Source organism: Loxodonta africana, chromosome 22 (assembly GCF_030014295.1).
Source record: "Loxodonta africana isolate mLoxAfr1 chromosome 22, mLoxAfr1.hap2, whole genome shotgun sequence".
Taxonomy (NCBI): Eukaryota; Metazoa; Chordata; class Mammalia; order Proboscidea; family Elephantidae; genus Loxodonta; species Loxodonta africana.
Genome location: NC_087363.1, coordinates 26803283 through 26823398, shown reverse-complemented (window position 1 = coordinate 26823398; position 20116 = coordinate 26803283). Strand labels below are relative to the sequence as shown.

The 20116-nt window shown below is 44.6% G+C and overlaps 1 protein-coding gene across 2 annotated transcripts in view; it reads left to right on the top strand.

The window, feature by feature from the left end:
• The window catches only part of LOC100660478 (C-C chemokine receptor type 3), a 179778-nt gene that overhangs the window by 14365 nt on the left and 145297 nt on the right, over positions 1-20116 (top strand). Inside the window, exon 1 of one of the 2 annotated variants that reach the window (XM_064274666.1) lies at positions 7053-10018. The exons of the other annotated variant lie outside the window; for it this stretch is intronic. The gene's annotated coding sequence lies outside the window, so the exon portion shown is untranslated. Of the gene's footprint in view, positions 1-7052; positions 10019-20116 lie in introns of those variants that run through there. 2 annotated transcript variants of the gene reach the window in all.

Below are 20116 nucleotides of genomic sequence, written 5' to 3'. Positions count from 1 at the left end.
GCATACAATCCAGCAATCCCACTCCTTGAAATATACCCTAGAGAAATAAGAGCCTTTACATGAACAGATATATACACACCCATGTTCGTTGCAGCACTGTTTACAATAGCAAAAAGATGGAAGCAACCAAGGTGCCCATCAACGGATGAATGGATAAATAAGTTATGGTATAGTCACACAATGGAATACTGCTCATCGATAAAGAAAAATGATGAATCCGTGAAACATTTCATAACATGGAGGAATCTGGAAGGCATTAGGCTGAGTGAAATCAGTCAGTTGTAAAAGGACCAATATTGTATGAGACCACATTATAAGAACTCGAGAAATAGTCTAAACAGAGAATGATGGTTACGAGAGTGGGGAGGGAGGCAGGGAGAGGGGTATTCACCAATTAGATAGTAGACAAGAACGATTTTAGGTGAAGGAAAAAGACAACACACAATACAGGAGAGGTCGGCACAACTGAACTAAACCAAAACCAAAGACGTTCCCTGAAAAAACCGAATGCTTCGAAGGCCAGTGTAGCAGGGGTGGGGGTTTGGGGACCATGGTTTCAGGTGACATCTAAGTCAATTGGCATAATAAAATCTATTAAGAGAACATTCTGCATCCCACTTTGGAGAGTGGCTTCTGGGGTCTAAAATGCTCTCAAGTGGCCATCTAAGATGCATCAATTGGTCTCAACCCACCTGGAGCAAAGGAGAATGAAGAACACCAAAGACACAAGGTAACTGTGAGCCCAAGAGACAGAAGGGGCCACATAAACCAGAGACTACATCAGCCTGAGACCAGAAGAACTAGATGGTGCCTGGCTACAACAGATGACTGCCCTGACCAGGAACACAACAGAGAACCCCTGAGGGAGCAGGAGAGCAGTGGGATGCAGACCTCAAATTCTCATAAAAAGACCAGAGTTAATGGTTGACTGAGACTAGAAGGACCCCAGAGGTCATGGTCCCCAGACCTTCTGTTAGCCCAAGACAGGAACCATTCCCAAAGCCAACTCTTCAGACAGGGATTAGACTGGACTACGGGATAGAAAATGATACTGGTGAGGAGTGAGCTTCTTGGATCAAGTAGACACATGAGACTATGTTGGCATCTCCTATCTGGAGGTGAGATGGGAGAGCAGAGCGGGTCGGAAGCTGGCTGAATGCACACGAAAATAGAGAGCGGAGAGGAGTGTGCTGTCTCATTAGGGGGAGAGCAACTAGGAGTATATATGAAGGTGTATATAAATTTTTGTGTGAGAGACTAACTTGATTTGTAAACTCTCACTTAAAGCACACACACACACACACAAAAACAGCCACACTTATATCCCTTCCCGTATGCACACTCCTTTTCAATGTGGTGGCTTTACAGTTCATTCTACTCCTTGAATCTAGGATGGACTTGTCACCTAATTTGACCGGTAGAATGTAGTTGTGCTTTGATGAGCCTTGTACTCAAGAGACTTTGCAGTTTTGTGCTCTGACCCTTGGGCTAGCCTGCTATGGGATCAGATATCAAGTGGAGAGATGCCCCAGGAAGCCCAGCTGATCCAGCTCAGGCTAACCTACACTAGTCAGCCCCCAGTTCACCCACCAGCTGATGATCCCAGACACATGAGCAAGCCCAGCTGGGCACAGCCAAGCCAGGTGCAGATCAGCAACTGCCCAGCTGACCCATCCATGGACACATGAGCAATAATGAATAATTACCGTTTTAGCCATCGGATTTTGGGGTGGTTAAAAAAAATAATAATTTTTTTTTTGTTACACAGTGGTATTGAACTAATACAGTGCACAAACATGCAGCGATCTCTTGTTTCTTCCAATAGCTGTTTCCTCCTGCCAGCAGCCTCTGCCATTGATCACCTTCTCATATTCTCTTCACTGCCACACATTTCAAGCGAGCAGGCTATGGTCTGACCTGTGTCTTCTCACACAGGCCAGCCCCTTCTCCCCAGTGAGGTCTGACTTTGCCCCTCTCCAGTGTTCTGAAATGGTTACCCTGATGTTGCCTGGTTGCTAAGTGAAATGACCTTATCTTAATCCCCACCTCTTCTGACCTCTCAGCAGAGGTGCCACCCTTGCTCACACCTTTCTGGAAACTCTCTGCTCTCTCTACCTTGCAGACATCAAAGGACAGTCATGGAATACTGTGAACAACTCTACACACACGCATTGGATAACTTAAACGAAAGAGACCAATTCCTCAAAGAGCACAAACTACCACAACTCACCCAATATGAAATAGATAATCTGAATACCCCTACAACTATGAAGGAAATTATAATTAAAACCCTTCCAAAAAAAGAAATCTCCAGGCCCAGATGGTTTGACTGGAGAATTCTTCCAAATGTTTAAAGGAGAATTAACACCAATTCTACGCAATATCTTCGAGAAAATAGGAGAAGAGAAGACATTTCCCAACTCATTTTATAAAATCAGTATTACCCTGATACCAAACCCAAAGACGTACAAAAAATAAATATAACTATAGATCAGTATCCCTCATGAATATAAATGGATAAAACTCTTAACAAAATACTGGAAAATAGAAAATGGCAATACATAAAAAGAGTTAGAAAAGTATTTGACAAAATCCAACTCATATTCATAATAAAAACTCAGAAAAACTACAGAGGGGAACTCCCTCAACTTGATAAAGAATATCTACAACCCCCTCCCCCCAAGGCAAAACCTAAAATTAACATCATCCTATGGCAAAAAACTGAAAGTCTTTCCCATAAGAATTCGAACAAGAAAAGTATGTCTGGTTTCACCACTTTTATTCGGTACAGTACTGGAACTCCTAGCCAGCACAATAAGACAAGAAAAGAAAAGGCCTACAGATCACGAAGAAAGATACAAAAGAGTGCCATTTGCAGAGGATATGATGGTCTACGTAGAAAATACCAAGGAATCTACAAAAACAAGACAAAACAGAAAACAAATCCTCGAATAATAGGTGAGTTCAGCAAAGCTGCAAAATACAAGAGCAGCACACAAAAAATCAATTATATTTCTGTATATTAGCAATAAACACGTGGAAACCAAAATTAAAGTACAACACCATCTATGATCTCTATCAAAAAAGGGGTGCTTAGGTATAAATCACCAAAACATGTATAGGACATGTATGCTCCAAACTACAAAACGCTCATGAAATAAATCAAAGAAGATCTGAACAAATGGAGAGACATATTATGTTCATAGATGGGAAGACTCATCATAGTAAAAAGGTCAATTCTCCTCAAAATGATATGTAGTTACAACGCGATTCCTATCAAAACCCTCAAGATTTTTCTGTAGATATAGATATGCTTATTCTAAAATTGGAAACCCTGGTGGCGTAGTAGTTAAGTGCTATGGCTGCTAACCCAAAGGTCAGCAGTTAGAATCCACCAGGTGGTCCTTGGAAACTCTATGGGGCAGTTCTACTCTGTCCTATAGGGTCACTTTGAGTCAGAATCGACAGCAACAGGTTTTTGTTTTTATTGTAAGATTTACATGGGAAGGCAAAAGAACTGGAATAGCTAAGACATTTTGAAAAAGAAGAGTGAAGTGGAAAGAATCACTGTATTTTAAAACTTATTTTATAGCTACAGTAATCAAGGCTGTGTGGTATTGACAGAGGGATAGACACAGAGATTAATAGAAGAGAAGAGAGAACCCGGAAATAACCTCACACAAGTACGGCCAATGATTTTTGACAAAAGCAATTCAACAAATGGTGCTGGAGCAATTGCATAGTCATAGGCAAACAAAATGAACCTTATCCTAAACCTTAGACTGTATGTAATAATTAACTCAAAATATAGATATGAATGTAATATAGAAACTATACAACTTTTAGAAGAAAACATCTTTGGGATCTAGGACTTAGTAAAGAGCTCTTAGAACACTACAAGCACAATATAAAAAGAAACAAAAAAGATAAATTGGACTTTCTCAAAATGAAAACCTTTTGCTCTACAAAAGACCCTGTTGAGACAAGCTACAGACAGGGAAACATGTTAAGACACGCTACAAACCACGTATCAGGCAAAGGACCGTGTCTAAAATATATACACAGAATTCTGAAAACTCACCAGTGAGAAACAAAACAATTCGATTAGAAAATGGGCGAAGGACTTCAAGAGACATTTCATCAAAGATTTGAATTCCAATACATTGCCGTACATATATAAGGATATTTCAAAAGCTATCAAGTATATGCGAATTAAATCAACCAGTCATCATTTTGTAACCAATGTGTTTGGCAAAAATTAGAAAGTCCGATAACATCAAGAGCTAGCTGAGAACAAGGAAAGGGAGGACCCTCAAGGCACGGCTTGTAGGAGTGTGAACCGGTGTAGCTATTAGGAGAACAGTCTGGGAGAAGTGAAGGTTGGAAATACCTTCTCATCCAGCATTTCCACTCTTGGGTTCCTCGTTCAGAGAAGCTCTGCACAGACCACAAGGAGACATGTGAGAAGACGTTCATTGCCACGTTGTTTTGGGCAGCAGAGGTTGGAGACAACCTAGTGTGTCTGTCACTAGGGAAACACATGCATAAAACATGTAAGTGCACAGACGGCAAGACAAAGCAACAATTGGAAATACATACTACAGCTACCCTGTCATTGCTCATGGTGCCATTTATGTAAACTAAAAACACACATACTGAATTTTTGAAGAATACGCATATATCTAAAGAAATATACAGTGGACCAGAATATACCTTAAATATGATACCTAGGGAATGTATGTCGGGTGTGGAGGGGAACGAGCTGGGCATGGTCGATGAAGGAGGAAAAGGACAAAATAAAAGTTAGACAGACGGATGGTGACAGTATGCCGTGATAAGGGGAACATTCCATTAAATTCTGTGCACCTAAGGGGCCTTGAAAAACGTTCCAGGGGTGATGCTGACGTCTGTTGGGCCAGGTTTGGGAACCAGAACCACATCGGCCAAATGAGTGATCTCAGTCTGGTCTATACACTGAGTGACGTGAGCAGGTTTGGAAACACTGATGCCCAGATCTTAGCCAAAGATTCTGACCTAACTGGTCTGTGGTGCTGGACTAGGCTCCCTTCCCTCTCTCTAACCTCCCCGACCCCCAGGTGATTCCATGTGCTGCAGAGATTGAGAACCACGGCGGGGGGGGGGGGTGGGGTGGGAAGGGGGGCTCCTAATTTGTACTTGAAACAATCACCTCAGGTGATTCTTACGATGAGGCAAATTTGGAAGACACTTGAACCTCAGCTGCCTCACCTGTAACACGGAGAAAACGCTCACTTGCAGAGCTGAATGGGTCAGATGTGATGTTGGTCAACTATTGGCACTTTGTGGGGGCCCAACAAATCGCAGCCATTATTTTTGAGGAAAAATTAGAAGATTGTTGAAATCATCAACACAAAAGAGAATTGTGAGTCCTGATCAGTTCATATATCCCCCTTGTCTATATTAGTAAACAAGGAGTTGGATCTCAGCGGTCTGAAAAGTCCCTGCAGGTGAGGCAGCTGACTTTCTTGCCAGTTTTAGGCCAGTTTGAGTTTGAACACTAGAGAAATTTGCTTCTGGCCACTGCCCTCTATTGAAACAATTCTGTCACTTCTGAGTGGAGAATACTCACACTTGCCATATAATTGCCCTTGAACATCAATTCACTGGGGAAAAGACCGACCCTGTATAAGTACTCACAGAAAGTGTTGTCTCTCTTAAGCAGTTCCTATCATCATGAAAGCTAATGCTTATATGGCACTTTCTACATCAGCTCTAAGGATTTCACGTGTTATCGTGAAGAAGAAAAAAAAAAAAAAATTCATCCTCATCCCAAACGCATGAAACCTGACTGCAAACACAACAGGCAGGTACTCCTATTATCTGCCTTAGAGAGATGAAGACACCGAGGCTCAGGGAGGTACACAACTTGCCCAGAGCCACACAGCCAGAGCTCCTCTGTGTTAGCTCACTCTCCTCACTCCCTTGTAGCCTTCCCCTGAGAGCCCTCTCTCAGCACCTCACAAGTCTCGATCTTAGCCTCTGCTTCTCGGGTACCCGACTGAAGACAAAAGGATAGCTCCACCCCAGACTCAACTTCATCCCAAACTAAGCTCAAAATTTTTCCTCCGCACCTTCTCTTCCTCCTGTGCCAGACACCTCCCCAGCCTCCAATCTAAAGAGCTGCTACTGTGTACCAGCATCCTTAGCTTCTCTGCCCCTTGTCTCCCGTAGTTTACGTCTCATACGTCTGTAGCCTGGAGCACCATACTAAGCTGCTCATGATTGTTCTCCCCCGTCTCACCACCCCCAAGCCATCCTCCACACAGCTGGTTCTGAAATGAAAATCTGATGACGTCATCTCTCATATTAAGTCTCTGTCACTCACAGCAGTGTTTCTCAGACGGGGATTGCGTTCTTGGCAGTCCTCAAATTCTTTGGGAGAACTTTAAAATTGTCTGTTTGCATTTTAATGATAATTTAAAATTCAATTTCTGTGATTATATTCTTGTCGTTTGAATGGCCACATCTGCCACTTGATTTCAGGGCCCATGCTTGAGTTTATAATTTTGTTGGAACCAAATGACCCCTCAAAGAAACTGGGTTTCGTTTTTGAGGTACTGATAGGTGAACCTGGCTTGTATTACTTGCTGTGGTTGGATGCTGTTGAGTTGATTCTGACTCATATTGACCCCACGTGAAAGAACAGAACTGCCCCGTAAGGTTTTCTAGGCTGTAATCTTTTACAGCAGCAGATAACCACGTCTTTCTCCCACAGAGCTGTTGTGTGGGTTCTAACCACCAACCTTTTGGTTAGCAGCCGATTGCTTAACCGTTGTGTCACCAGGGCTCCTATGTATTACTTTGGCATGTCCTAACATCAAAATGACCACAATGATCATGGACTGTACTCATGTCACTACTATTAAAAAATAATAGTTACAATTTGTTGAGTGTTAACTACATTGTAGGTGCTGTGCTTCACACAGGTTTCCCATATGATCTTCACAGTCTTATGAGATAACCAGCCAAAACCAAACCCAGTGCCGTCGAGTCGATTCCAACTCATAGTGAACCTATAGGACAGAGTAGAACTGCCCCATAGAGTTTCCAAGGAGTGCCTGGCGGATTTGAACTGCCGACCCTTTGGTTAGCAGCTGTAGCACTTAATCGCTACACCACCAGGGTTTCCATCTTATGGGATAAAAAGAATTACCACATTGGTTTCAGTTATCTATTGCTATCTAAAGAACCACCCAAAACTTAGTGGCTTAAAACAATAGGAATTTATTATTTCTCATGATTTCTTGGGTTAGAAATTCAGGCAAAGCTCAGCTAGGCAGTTCTTGTGTCGAGGGTCTTCAACTGGGGTCTCTTACCTGGTTGAGTTCATCTGGTGGCTGGGTGAAGCCGAAAGGCCCAGGAAGGATTCAGTCATGTCTGGTGTCTCAGGCTCCTTTTTCTTAAGCTTCTCGTAATTCAGTAGTCTAGCCAAGCTCTTTTACGGTATGGTGGCCAGCCTCTCCGAGGCCACAATTGGTGCAGCATCACTTTCCCCACGTTCTACTGGTCAAAGTGAATCATGAGGCTGGGCCAGACCCAAGGGAAAAGGAGACAGACTCCAGCGTTTGATGGGAAGAACAACAGGCATGAGTGGAGAGGGATGGGAGGAACTGTTGATGTTTATATTTGCATATACCCATTTAACAGATACAGAAACTGTGTCAACAAGTGGCAGGGCTAGGACAAGAACCCACACAGTTAGGCTTTATAGCCTGTGCTTTAAACTAGGAGGTAATGCTCTATTTTTATTTTATCCACCAGGGCATACTTAAGCCTCGTCTGTTTTTTTTTTTATAAAGATTTACGGAGCTCCTTTTTCACTGTGAGAATTCACAGTCCAGAGAATTTTTCAGAGAACTTAAGACTTTGACTAGAAGTCATGGAAACCAAGTGGTGCAGGAGAAGTCCAAACGATTCATGGCCTCTGCTTACATGCTGCCTCTCCTCCGTTCCCACTGAGGCTGGGCTGAGCCACCTGCACCCCGAACACCCAGAAGTCTCTGCTTTCCAGCATTATAAAAAAACCACTGCTGTCGAGTCAATTCTGACTCATAGCAACCCTACAGGACAGAGTAGAACTGCCCCAGAGAGTTTCCAAGGAGTGCCTGGCGGATTTAACTGCCGACCTCTTGGTTAGCAGCCCTAGCACTTAACCACTACGCCACCAGGGTGTCCTCCAGCATTATACTCATTCTAATTTGTCGGTCCTTTCCTATGTTGTCCACCAGGGGGAGGTCTTCTCCTTTTAAAGACTTGAAATCGCCTCCGCCTTCATAGGTCAAGTATATAACTTTTGTGGCAATTGAGCACTGGAAATGTGCTTGATCTGAACTGAGATGTCCTGTAAGTACAAATTACACACCAGAGTGTGAAGACTAAGTAGAGAAGTAGAGAAAAGACAATGTAAAATGTTATTAATAAATGTTTTATATTGATTACATGTTGAAATGATATTTTAGGTACACAAAATAAGTGGGGCCTGGGTGGCACAAGTAGTTTACATTTGACTGCTAGCCTAAAAGTTGGCAGTTCGAATCCACCCAATGGCTCCATGGAAGAAAGGTCCGGCAATCTGCTTCATGCAACACTATAGTCAAGAAAACCCTATGGAGCAGTTCTACTCTGTAACACATGGGGTGGCCATGAGTCAGGGGCTGACTCAAAGGCACAGATAAAGTAAAATATATTACTAAAATTAATTTCACCTATTTATTTTTAGAGTTTTAAAAAGGTGGCTTCTATAAAATTTAAAATTGCATATGTGACTCATTTATATTTCTATCAGACACTGCTGGTCTAAAGACTCTCTCCCAATGGCAGGCCTCAAGCTATCTCTGCAGAACCTTAGGGTTCCAAGGAACTCAGTTTGAAAATCACTAACATCACGTTACCGATGAGATGCAGACTGGTCAGCAACTTGTCCAAGGTTATCCAATAGATGAAATCTTGCGTTTAGTTTAGAACTCAGGTTCCTACACCCTGTCTGGCTTTTTTACTCCTTTCCTGGAGGGCCCTGGGTGTCACACAACGACGTAGGCACAAGCCCTTTGTTGGGCTATTAGGGTCCTTTATCAGAAGGTTCGCCACCTCCAGTCTCCCCTATATCCTCTGTAGGGTCTTCTGCACAGCCAGGGTGCTGCTCCCTGTCTCTTCGTCTGTCCACTCCATGAGCCGTTTTCTGTTTCCTGATTAGAATACCAGCCTGTGCTTTAGGGCTCTCTCTTAATGCTGCCTCCACGGTGCTGAGGCCTGACTTCTTGTTAAGTGCTGTCGAGTCGGTTCCGACTCATAGTGACCCTACGTGCAACAGAAGGTAACACTGCCCACGCGCCTGTCAGTTTGTTGTACCGTGGGGACTTGTGTGTTGCTGCGATGCTGGAAGCTATACCAGCAGTACTCAAATACCAGCAGGGTCACCCATGGAGGACAGGTTTCAGCTGAGCTTCCAGACTAAGACAGACTAGGAGGAAGGACCTGGCAGTCTACTCCTGAAAAGCATTAGCCAGTGAAAACCTTATGAACAGCAGCGGAACATTGTCTGATATAGTGCTCAAGATGAGCGCCCCAGGTCGGAAGGCACTCAAAAGATGACTGGGGAAGAGCTGCCTCCTCAAAGTAGAGTCGACCTTAATGACGTGGGTGGAGTAAAGCTTTCGAGACCTTCATTTGCTGATGTGGCAAGACTCAAGATGAGAAGAGGCCTGACTGGTGACCCTGAATATGAGCAGTGACGTCTCACTCTGTCTTCTTAAACTATCTTCTTATCCAATCTCAGTCCTACCCAGGAAGCCATAGTAGTTCTTGCTAGAATATGTCCAATCAAGCTGAAGGTCAAGAAAACATCTTGTCATTCACTGACCCCATAACAACCTCATTCTCCTCACTACTGAGAACTCACGTGGCCCACAGTCCCCGCTGATGGAGGGTGACTGGTGCTCACATTGCCAGTGATTCACGAAGGAACCGAAAGCACCCCATGGTAGGGAGACTTCTGTAAAGTGGCTGTGTGAATCAGCAGTGGGGGTGGGATGGGGTGGGCAGCCTGACCAGGCCCTCAGTTGCAGTCAAGGATCTAAGCAGAAGCCCCTGCACCACAAACCTCCTCTGCAGCTCAGCTGCACTGTGGCACCCTAAGGTCAGCAGTAGCTTCATCCGTGGTAAGAGCTGAGGCCCGGGACACATACGTGGGTGTGTGCCTATGCGGGTCTGCCTAGGCCATAAGGATCCCTGTCATTTGCTTGTGCCTCTGAGTCACGGAGGCCCCAAGAAAGTGGAAACAAAGGGTTTCTACCACCCTCCCGAGCCTGTATTCCTGGTCGGGGAGCTGTGTCAGTCTAGGCCCTGAGCGTGGCTGGGGTTGCCTGGGCAATTGCTGAACTTCATTTCTCCCTCTTCTAGAGACAAAACAGAGAACTGCTGAATCATGAGACTGAGGAAACCCGTGGCCTTTTGGAAGCCAATTGCCAGGGCTTTCTTCCAAGGTGTCTCTGGGTAGATTTGAACCACCAGCCTTTCAGTTAGTAGTCAAGCACTTAGCCTTTTGTGCCACCCAGGAACTCCTTCATAAACTCCAAAAGGGCTGCATAAATATGAAGGTCTGCTGTCACCTCCTGGCATAACTCCCCAGGGTTGTTCCTCAAAGAATCTCTCTGATTCCTTTTAAAATAGCCACAAAAAGGAGTGTAATTATCTTTGGTGTTTTAAAACTATCAAAAACAACTTTTCAAAGGTGACTTCAAATCTTTCCTGGTGCACGCATGTCCACTCCTTCTGGTTACACTTGCTGCGTAACAAATTGGCCCAAACACAGGGGTGTACAACAACAACTATTTTATTTAGCTCGTGATTTTCTGGGTCGGGAATTCAGGAAAGGCTCGACTAGGCAGTTCTTAAGTGGGATTTCTTCTGTGGTTGCAGTTTGATGTTGGCTGAGGCTTCAGTCATATAAAGGTCTGACTGAGCAGCTCTATAGAGACATAAGGAGCCCTGGTGGTACAATGGTTAAGAGCTGTGGCCGTTAACCAGAAGGTCAGCAGTTGGAATCCACCAGGCACTCCTTGGAAACCCTATGGGGCAATTCTACTCTGTCCTATAAGGTCTCTCTCTATGAGTCAGAATCGACTTGAAGGCAACAAGTTTTTTTTTGTTTTGTTTTGGTTTAATGCAATATTCTAGGCCTAAGCTTTACATTGACAGTGTGCCTGTGACCTTCACCTGGTTTCTGATCATTAGACTTTTCTTTTATTCTCTGTAACTGTATCTCTACCTGGCTGTAGCTCAGTCTCTCCAGAACTTGCCCTTATTACCCCTGCCACTCTCAGTTGCTGTTCAGGGCTGCAGTCCTCTCTTCTTCCAAAATTTCACTCTGGTGACTGTGTCCTATAACTCACTGTTGTCCCAGGTGCCCTCTCAGCTGATGCCCACCTTCTGGATTTGTGAAGATCATTGCTTCCAGGGTCCTCCTTGCTGAGTTTTGAGTTCTGGACCTGTTGGTGCATAGCTGGCTGGGCTCCAGTGCTGGGTGCTCACCTGGTCCCTGGCTGTTGTTGTACCACGCAGATTCCCCTCCATTCACAGCCATACACCCGTAGCTGGACAGATAAAGCTGCCCCGTCCCCAATTCCCTTGCACCTTTGTGAGGGAGTCTTGTAGATCTTCCTGATAGACACCCTTGGTGGAAAATACTTGGTTTAGTAGGCATATCATCCTGTATCTGTACCTGCAATGTCTACACCTTCACAGAACTAAGAGAGTCATCACTCATGTCTCACAGTCCACAGGGCTCATTTGTATGCTGTCAAGGTTCATGTTTTACCATATTTCCCCCTGCTGGTCGATGGCAACGGGTTTGGTTTTTTTTGGTTTTGGTTAGGGAATGAGATCACATGGGAATTTTGAAAGCAAAACAAGCAGTTCCTGCCTCAAATAAGTTTCTGAATGAAGTAATAGGTGCGTATAAATGAATACACTAGAAAATCAATTTGTATCAGTTCTCACTCAGATATGTGTTCATCCTTGAGGAGGTCTCTGCTTTCTTCCTTAGCACCTCTTTGTGGCTCCCAAAACAATCCCCTTGCACCTGAAAGCATTGCCCAAATAAATATCTGTATTTGGAGCAGAGCTGAACCTGAGACTTGCTTTTATGGTAACCCGGAGTGAAGTTATGAGGGAGCTCCTTTAACTAAGGTGGCTACTGATATGAACCAAAAGGAACCTTGAGGCTGCACATGACCATATTGATTTAGGTCACTAACCACACCTGGAAAGTTGGAGGTGCATAGGCATTAACGAATAGTAGGGAATTTGCTGAAGATGTCAGGGTGGTGACCGATGGAACGTTAACCTCACCAAAATCCAAAATCCGTTGCCGTTGAGTCTATTCCGACTCATAGCGACCCTTAGCCTCACATGTGCCCGGAAAACCCCTTGAAATCTTCCTCTGGGCCATAGAAATATCTCTCCTCCTCTTCCCTTGTCTTCTGCCCACAGCACCCAGCCGTGCTCCTCCTCCTTCATGCTACAGAAAATCTCCTTCCTTCTGCAGAAAACCTGGGAGCAGCCCAAAGTCCAGAAAGTTCTTTCCTACCTTTGGGAAGCAGACTTCTCAAAGACGTTTTCTCCTTGAAGAGATTCTCATGCCAGCAGCCAGAAAGACATTTCTCTGTAATTTTGCAATGACCTTGAAAATGCTTGTCAGTGGGAAGAAAGGATGATGACTCAAGGTTCTCAATGATTAAGTTTGAGGCACTACGAGTTTTATTCTCTATGCATTCCTTTCTGGTGGCTGGGGTGGAGGAGTCACTGGGATGGAGGAGTCGCTGGGATGGATGGAAGGCTGTCAGGCTCAGCCTAATTCCCAGCCACTGCAACCTCCTTCTTCCCACAGGTGATGCGTGTCCTCCAACTCCACCCTTTTGGTCTCTCAGGTGTTCCAGCCTGGTTCCTGAGGCTCGCATCCATGAAGCCTTTTATGCCCTGGCTCCTGTCTTGGACTCCAGTTCTGATTACTGGGTCTTTGCCTTGTTTCCTGGGTCTTCTCCCCTCTCTCCCTGATGGAAACCTGCTCATTCTCCAGTCTTTATGAGTGGGATCTGTCTTGTACCCAACATCCTCCCCCACCTGTTTAGGTGTTGGATTCTTGCCTCAGACCCATTGCTGTGAATGGGACCCTGAGACTGATGGATGACAGACCTTCCTGATGAGAACTGACTGCCCCTCTGGGTTCACAGAAGCGCCTCCTGCTTTCCAGGTGGGGGAACTGACCTAAGCCAGTCTGGGCATGTACAACAGTGAGGCTTCTTTTGTTAATATTAGCAGCCTCCATTAGTTAAAGGAGTTCAGGGCCAGTTATTCCCTGGGGGGTTACTCACGGTTACCATAAAAACAAGTCTCAGATGGAATTCTGCCTCAAATACAGACATTTATTAGCAAGTCGGCACAAATCAGTCATACTAGTTCCCGTGAGCCTGATGAAGTCCAAACTCCCTCTTCTTTAGGGAGTTCTTACAAAGCCGTGCATGAAAAAAAGGTTTGCTTGAGGCAAATATGACAATATTCTAGCAGTGGGATTGGTGAACTATCTAGTCAGACTCAGGTTGGCTCAGGGTCTATGAATTAGCAGGTGGGCGCACAGGACATAAGCAACATTCCTGATTCTAATACCCCTGTCACGCAGGTTTGGGGAGTTGTCCACGCTTCATAATGAAACCCATCTCTACATTCATTGTGCTAATTAACAAAATCACTTGTGTTGATCCACTACTCATCTGTCAGTTTGTTGTACTATGGTGGCTTGTGTGTTGCTGTGATGCTGGAAACCATGCCACTGGTATTTCAAATACCAGCAGGGCCACCCATGGTAGACAGGTTTCAACAGAGCTTCCAGACTAAGACAGACTAAGAAGAAGGACCTGGTCTGAAAAATTGGCCTGTGAAAGTGTTATGAATAGCAGCAGGACATTACCTGATACAGCGCCGGAAGATGAGCACCTCAGATTGGAAGGAACTCAAAATACAACTGAGGAAGAGCTGCCTCCTCAAAGTAAAATCGACTTTAATGACATGGATGGAGTAAAGTTTTCAGAACCTTCATCTACTGAGGTGGCATGACTCAAAATGAGAATAGCTTCAAACATCAATAATAGAATTAAAATATCCGAAGCATGAATACAGAAAAATTTGAACTTGTCAAAAATGAAATGAACTGCATACAGATCGATATCCTAGGAATTAGTAGACTAAAATGGACAATCACGTGTTCTGGAATTCTCTGCAATATGAAACATAACAACTTATGGGTAACATTATGAAGGATGGTGATTCCAGAACACTTAATTGTGCTCATGAGGAAGCTATACATAGATCAAGAGGCAGTTGTTCTTACAGAACAAAGGTATAATGTGTGGCTTAAAATCAGGAAAGATGTGTGTCAGGGTTGTATACTTTCACCATACTTATTCAATCTGTATGCTGAGCAAATAATCAGAGAAGCTGGACTCTATGAAGAAGAATGCAGCACCATGACTGGAGAGAAGACTCATTAACAACCTCTGATATGCAGATGACACAACCTTGCTTGCTGAAAGTGAAGAGGACTTGAAGCACTTACTGATGAAGAGCAAAGACTACGCAGCCTTCGGTATGAACTACATCTCAACATAAAGAAAACAAAAATCCTCTTAACTGGGCCAATAAGCAACATCATGATAAATGGAGAAAAGATTGAAATTGTTGAAGATTTCATTTTACTGGAATCCACAATCAATGCCCATGGAAGCAGCAGTCAAGAAAACAAATGAGGTATTGCACCGGGAAAATCTGCTCCAAAAGACCTCTTTAAAGTGTTAAAAACCAAAGATGTCACTTTGAGAACTATGGTGTGCCTGACCCAAGCCATGGTATTTTCAATCGCCTCATATGTATTCGAAAGCTGGACAAATGAATAGGGAGACCCAAAAAGAACTGCTGCCTTTCGATTATGGTGATGGCAAAGAATATTAAATATATTACGGACTGCCAGAAGATGGAACAAATCTGTCTTGGAAGAAGTACAGTGAGAATGCTCCTCAGAAGCAAGGCTGGTGAGACTTTGTCTCATATACTTTGGACATGTTTTCAGGAGGGACCAGTCCCTGGAGAAGAACATCATCCTTGGTAAAGTAGAATGTCAGTAAAAAAGAGGAAGACCCTCAACGAGATGGATTGACACAGTGCCTGCAACGATGGGCTCAAACATAGCAATAATTGTGAGGATGGCGCAGGACTGAGCAGTATTTTGTTCTGTTGTATATAAGGTCACTGGGTTGGTGGTACCGGCTGAATGGTACTACCAACAACAACAACGCTTTGTGTTGATTAGAGGTAAAGATAGCCGAAGTGCTTGTGGAAGCCCCTCTGGGGTATGGGCTTCTAATTAAATGTCAATTAACTACCCCTGGAGTTGCCTTCTGGGGAGAAAGATGTGGCAGGCTTCTTCTGTAAAGATTTACAGCCTTGGAAACTTTGAGGCAGCACTCCTCTGTCCTAAAGGGTTGCTCTGAGTTGGAATTGACTGGAAAGCAGTGAGTTTGGGTTTTTTTGTTTTGGAGTTTCCTTAATTCTTGTGTGGCTTAAATAGTTAAACACTTGGCTACCAACTGTAAAGATGGGAGGTTCTAACCCACCCAGAGGTGCCTTGGAAGATAAGGCCTGGTGATCTGCTTCAGAAAACTCAGAGCCTTAAAAACCCTATGGAGCGCAGTTCTACTCTGCAACACCTGGGATTCCCATGAATAGAAATCAACTCAGCCATAATAGTTTTTTTTTTTTTTTGTGGGGCGAAGGAGTTGCCTTGATTATGGCAATTGACCACATCTAGGAAGACGTCCACATTTAGATCACACTATTGGGGCTGAGAAGCCCCTGAGTGGTGCAAATGGTTAAAATATGTTACTGCTAACCGAAAGGTTGGTGGTAAGAGTCCACCCAGAGGTGCCTTGGAAGAAAGGATTGGCAATCTACCTCCAAAGAATCAGCCATTGAAAACTCTATGGAGCAGAGTTCTACTCTAACACACATGGGGTTGCCGTGAGTCAGAATCAATGGAATGGCAACTGGTTTTATTGGTGCTCAAGAATTTTAAAGTAAATTGCTGATATCATATTATCAGGGCACCCCAGCCTCTGTATTCATAGAAATAAACAGCATTTCTTTGGTTTTAATCACAAGATGATATGCTCTGATTTTCAGCCCCTTGAAAAGTAAGTCCCCTGAATTCTTTCTAGGCACCCCCAGGTGTCTCACATGGGTTCACCAGCCGTTCCACCGGCTGTAGTGTGGCACAGCCCCTCTTCTCCCCTTTCTACTTCCAGCTCCCTTTGTGATGGGCATTTGCAGTTTGGCTTGTCCACACCAGCACTCCCCATTTTGGGGGGCAGCTGCTACTTCGCCATTCCAACCATCTGTGGGGATGTGGGGATGAGCACGTGACTGCCTGGGTCAATCACAGTAGCCTCATCCCTTTGGCCAAAGCGATTGCCCAGAAATGGTCACATGGGCCTACAGAGCCAATCAGAAACCTTCTGTGAGATGTTTTGGACTTGCAGCTGGTGCAAATGCTCTCTCCTCTGTGGTATTCAGGTCCTGAGCTGCCTGCAGTTGTGGCTTTGAGTTGGCGGCAACAGCTGAATTGAGAGAATAAATCCAACATGCAGAGAGAAACAGAGACATGGGTGGAAAGAGAAAGTCCCAATGATAGCTGAACCTCTGAATCCAAGTGTCCCCAAGTCCTCCTGCAGCTGTGTGGCTCTGTGTGGTTTGGTTACGTAGCCCACAAATTCCCCTTTACGCCCAAGTTGGCTTGAGTTGACTTTCTGATTAATTTGTCCACAGTTAGCAGTCAGGAGTTGCCTTACAGGGCCAGCTCTTCACTCCTTGCTGAAGCCCTGTGCTGTTGAGGTCTCTGGTGTTTGCTATCAAGGACAACAGTCACCCACCGTGTCCTCCTGATGCTGCCCAACACATCTGAATCCTAACCTGGGGGCCAGCTGGGCCCAAATGGAGACACTTAGTATTCAAGTGCAATGTGCTTGTAGCTGCAGTACCTGGCAAGTACTCACTCTTTGGGTTAGTAGGAAGTCCATACATCCAGGCCTGCCCACAACAGGATTATGCATAGTGTAGAGCAGTTAGGGTGAAAATGGTTAACGTGCTTGGCTGCTAACTGAGAGGTTGGTGGTTCCAGTCCATCCAGAGATGCCTTGAAAGAAAGGCTTAGTGATCTGCTTCTGAAAAATCAGTCACTGAATATCCTGCAGAGTATAGTCTGCTCTGATACACATGGGGTCACCATGAATTGGAATTGACTCCATGGAAACTGGTCATTTTTGTTTGTTTGTTTAACACCTTTTTTGTCCTCAAAAATGTCCCTAGTTTGTGGGCAACACCTGCCAAAATCAAAGATGAGAAGGCAGGAAGGGACAGGAAAACTGGATGAATGGACACTGAGAACCCAGGGTGGAAAAGAAAAGGGGGAGCGTGCTGACACATTGCGGGGTTTGCAACCAATGTCACAAAAACAATTTGTGCATAAATTTTTGAATGAAAAAAGTCCCTAGTTTGGATAACAAATTTTACTGCCAGCCAAGGCATACAACTCCCATGCACTGGCCATACCTTTCAGGAACCATATTCTGCTTCCTTGGAAGGACATCCTTCCCTAGGACATAAAGCTGACCCCATCCCTTCAGTGCTGTCCATTTCCCAGGTCCCAGCACCACGCTCCTTTCCTATCCTCTTCCCAGGTTGCCCCTGGTGCACTGTGGCTAACTGGACTGTGGTCTCCAAGAGAGACCTCACGTATAAGAAACTCTGTGAGGACCATTTGTCTGGGTGCTCTGTGCCCCTTTAAACATCCCAGCCTTGTATCTATTGCTCATATCTATGGCTGATGCATCCTGAGCTTGTGGCCTCAGCAAAGAGGACCCTCGCGATCTCTATCTGCACTTTCTACCCAGAGGAAGCCACATGGCATTGTGTGTTGTTGATTTGTTTCCGTCTCATTAGTCAAGAGGTAGAAAGTGAAAGATTCTGATGCATCTCTTCTGGTTTGGTTAATTAGGGGCAGGGGCCTTGAGAACAGACAATGAAGGATGTGAGTTTAGTTTTCTCTTCTGTAGAATGGATCTACTATGAAAACATTGCTTGAACCTCATCTCCAATGGGAGTGGGTGTCCTGGACATGCAGCAACACTTCTGGGTGCCTCAGGCCCCTTAAGATGAGAGTGTTTACTGGGAGGATGCTCACCAGTGAGAGCAGGAGCTAGAGTGGGTTTAGGGACCCATTGATGCTCTCTACTTCTTTCACAGGCCCCGTACCTGTGATTCTTTCTGCATGTCAACCCCCATCTTCTCTTACCCTTAAGACAATGATCATTTCTGGTTTTTCCAGCCCCAAAGTCCAGAGGGTGCTAGTCTGACCGACCTAGTGTGGCAAAGACTGGAGGCTGTCCCCTAATATTAATTCTGTCCTTCTCTCCCAAAATAATATAACCCCTACTTTTTAGCCAGGCACATAACTGCATAGAATAGGGCTGACATCCCCCAGCCTTCCTTGTACCTGGGTGTGGACTTGTGACCAAGTTTTGGCCAATGGGATATGAGTGAAATTTATCTGCACAATTCCAGCTTTTGCTTCTAAAGGGAAGGGACATATCCTTTTTCCTTTCCCACTTGCTAGAATGTCGATATGCTGGGAACTATCTTGGCCAGTGCAGATGACAACAATACTATAGTTGGCAGAGCAACAAGATAGAAAAGAACCTGAGACCCTGACACTTACACAGAATAGAGCTGCCATACTAGCTTATACTTTCACATGACAAAAAAAGTAAACATGTATATTTCTTAGACATGTTATTTGGGGTTTGGTCATAGCAGCCGAGCCACTGCTAGATTTGTTGTTGTTGTTAGGTGCCGTCAAGTCAGTTCCGACTCATAGCGACCCTGTGCACAACAGAACGAAACACTGCCCGGTCCTGAGCCATCCTTACAATCGTTGTTACGCTTGAGCTCATTGTTGCAGCCACGTGTCAATCCACCTCGTTGAGGGTTTTCCTCTTTTCCACTGACCCTGTACTCTGCCAAGCATGATGTCCTTCTCCAGGGACTCATCCCTCCTGACAACATGTCCAAAGTATGTAAGTCGCAGTCTCGCCATCCTTGCTTCTAAGGAGCATTCTGGCTGTACTTCTTCTAAGACAGATTTGTTCATTCTTTTGGCAGTCCATGGTATATTCAATATTCTTCGCCAACACCACAATTCAAAGGTGTCAACTCTTCTTCGGTCTTCCTTATTCATTGTCCAGCTTTCACATTAATATGATGCGAATGAAAATACCATGGCTTGGGTCAGGTGCACCTTAGTCTTCGAGGTGACATCTTTGCTCTTCAAACTGTTAGATTTAGGAAATCATTATTGCCTTCAAGTCAGGACCTCAACTGAAAAGCCTATTGCCGGACTCCCTTGGGTTGATGCCCACCCATGGCCCAATCACTGGCCACATTTGCAGAAAGAGTACCTTAGCACTGCTTCCCTGTGTAGGGGGCTGTGGGAAGGGCAGTGTCAGCCAGAAAGGGATATACAGTATGGCAGGCACCAAAACAAGAAGCTTGCACAGCACCAGTCACACAGTATTTTCACTAAAAAAAAAAATTCACTAGGTGAGTAGAAAAGAATATCAACTACGCTTATTCGATATTCTGTAGATTTTTTGGGTGGCATGCCGGTTGAGAAGCCATCAGGTTGGAAGTCCAGAAATGTAATGATTTTTTCCCCTCCATTTTCTATAATATGCTGCTTGATAAATATTCTTTACAACAAAGCTTTGCTCACATTTTGTGATATGGATGAGGTCCAAAGTGCTTCCTTTACTGCTGTCTCAGTGAGGATTCTCCAGTTGCTTGCACCTATCCAGGTTAACTTCAGCAGAGCCAGGATTTGTCTGAAAGGCTACCAGGAGCTCAGGGAGTTGGAAGGGAGATGGAGGAGCCTTAGAAATGAACAAAGACCAAGGAAGCTCCGGAAGCCTGTATTAGAATG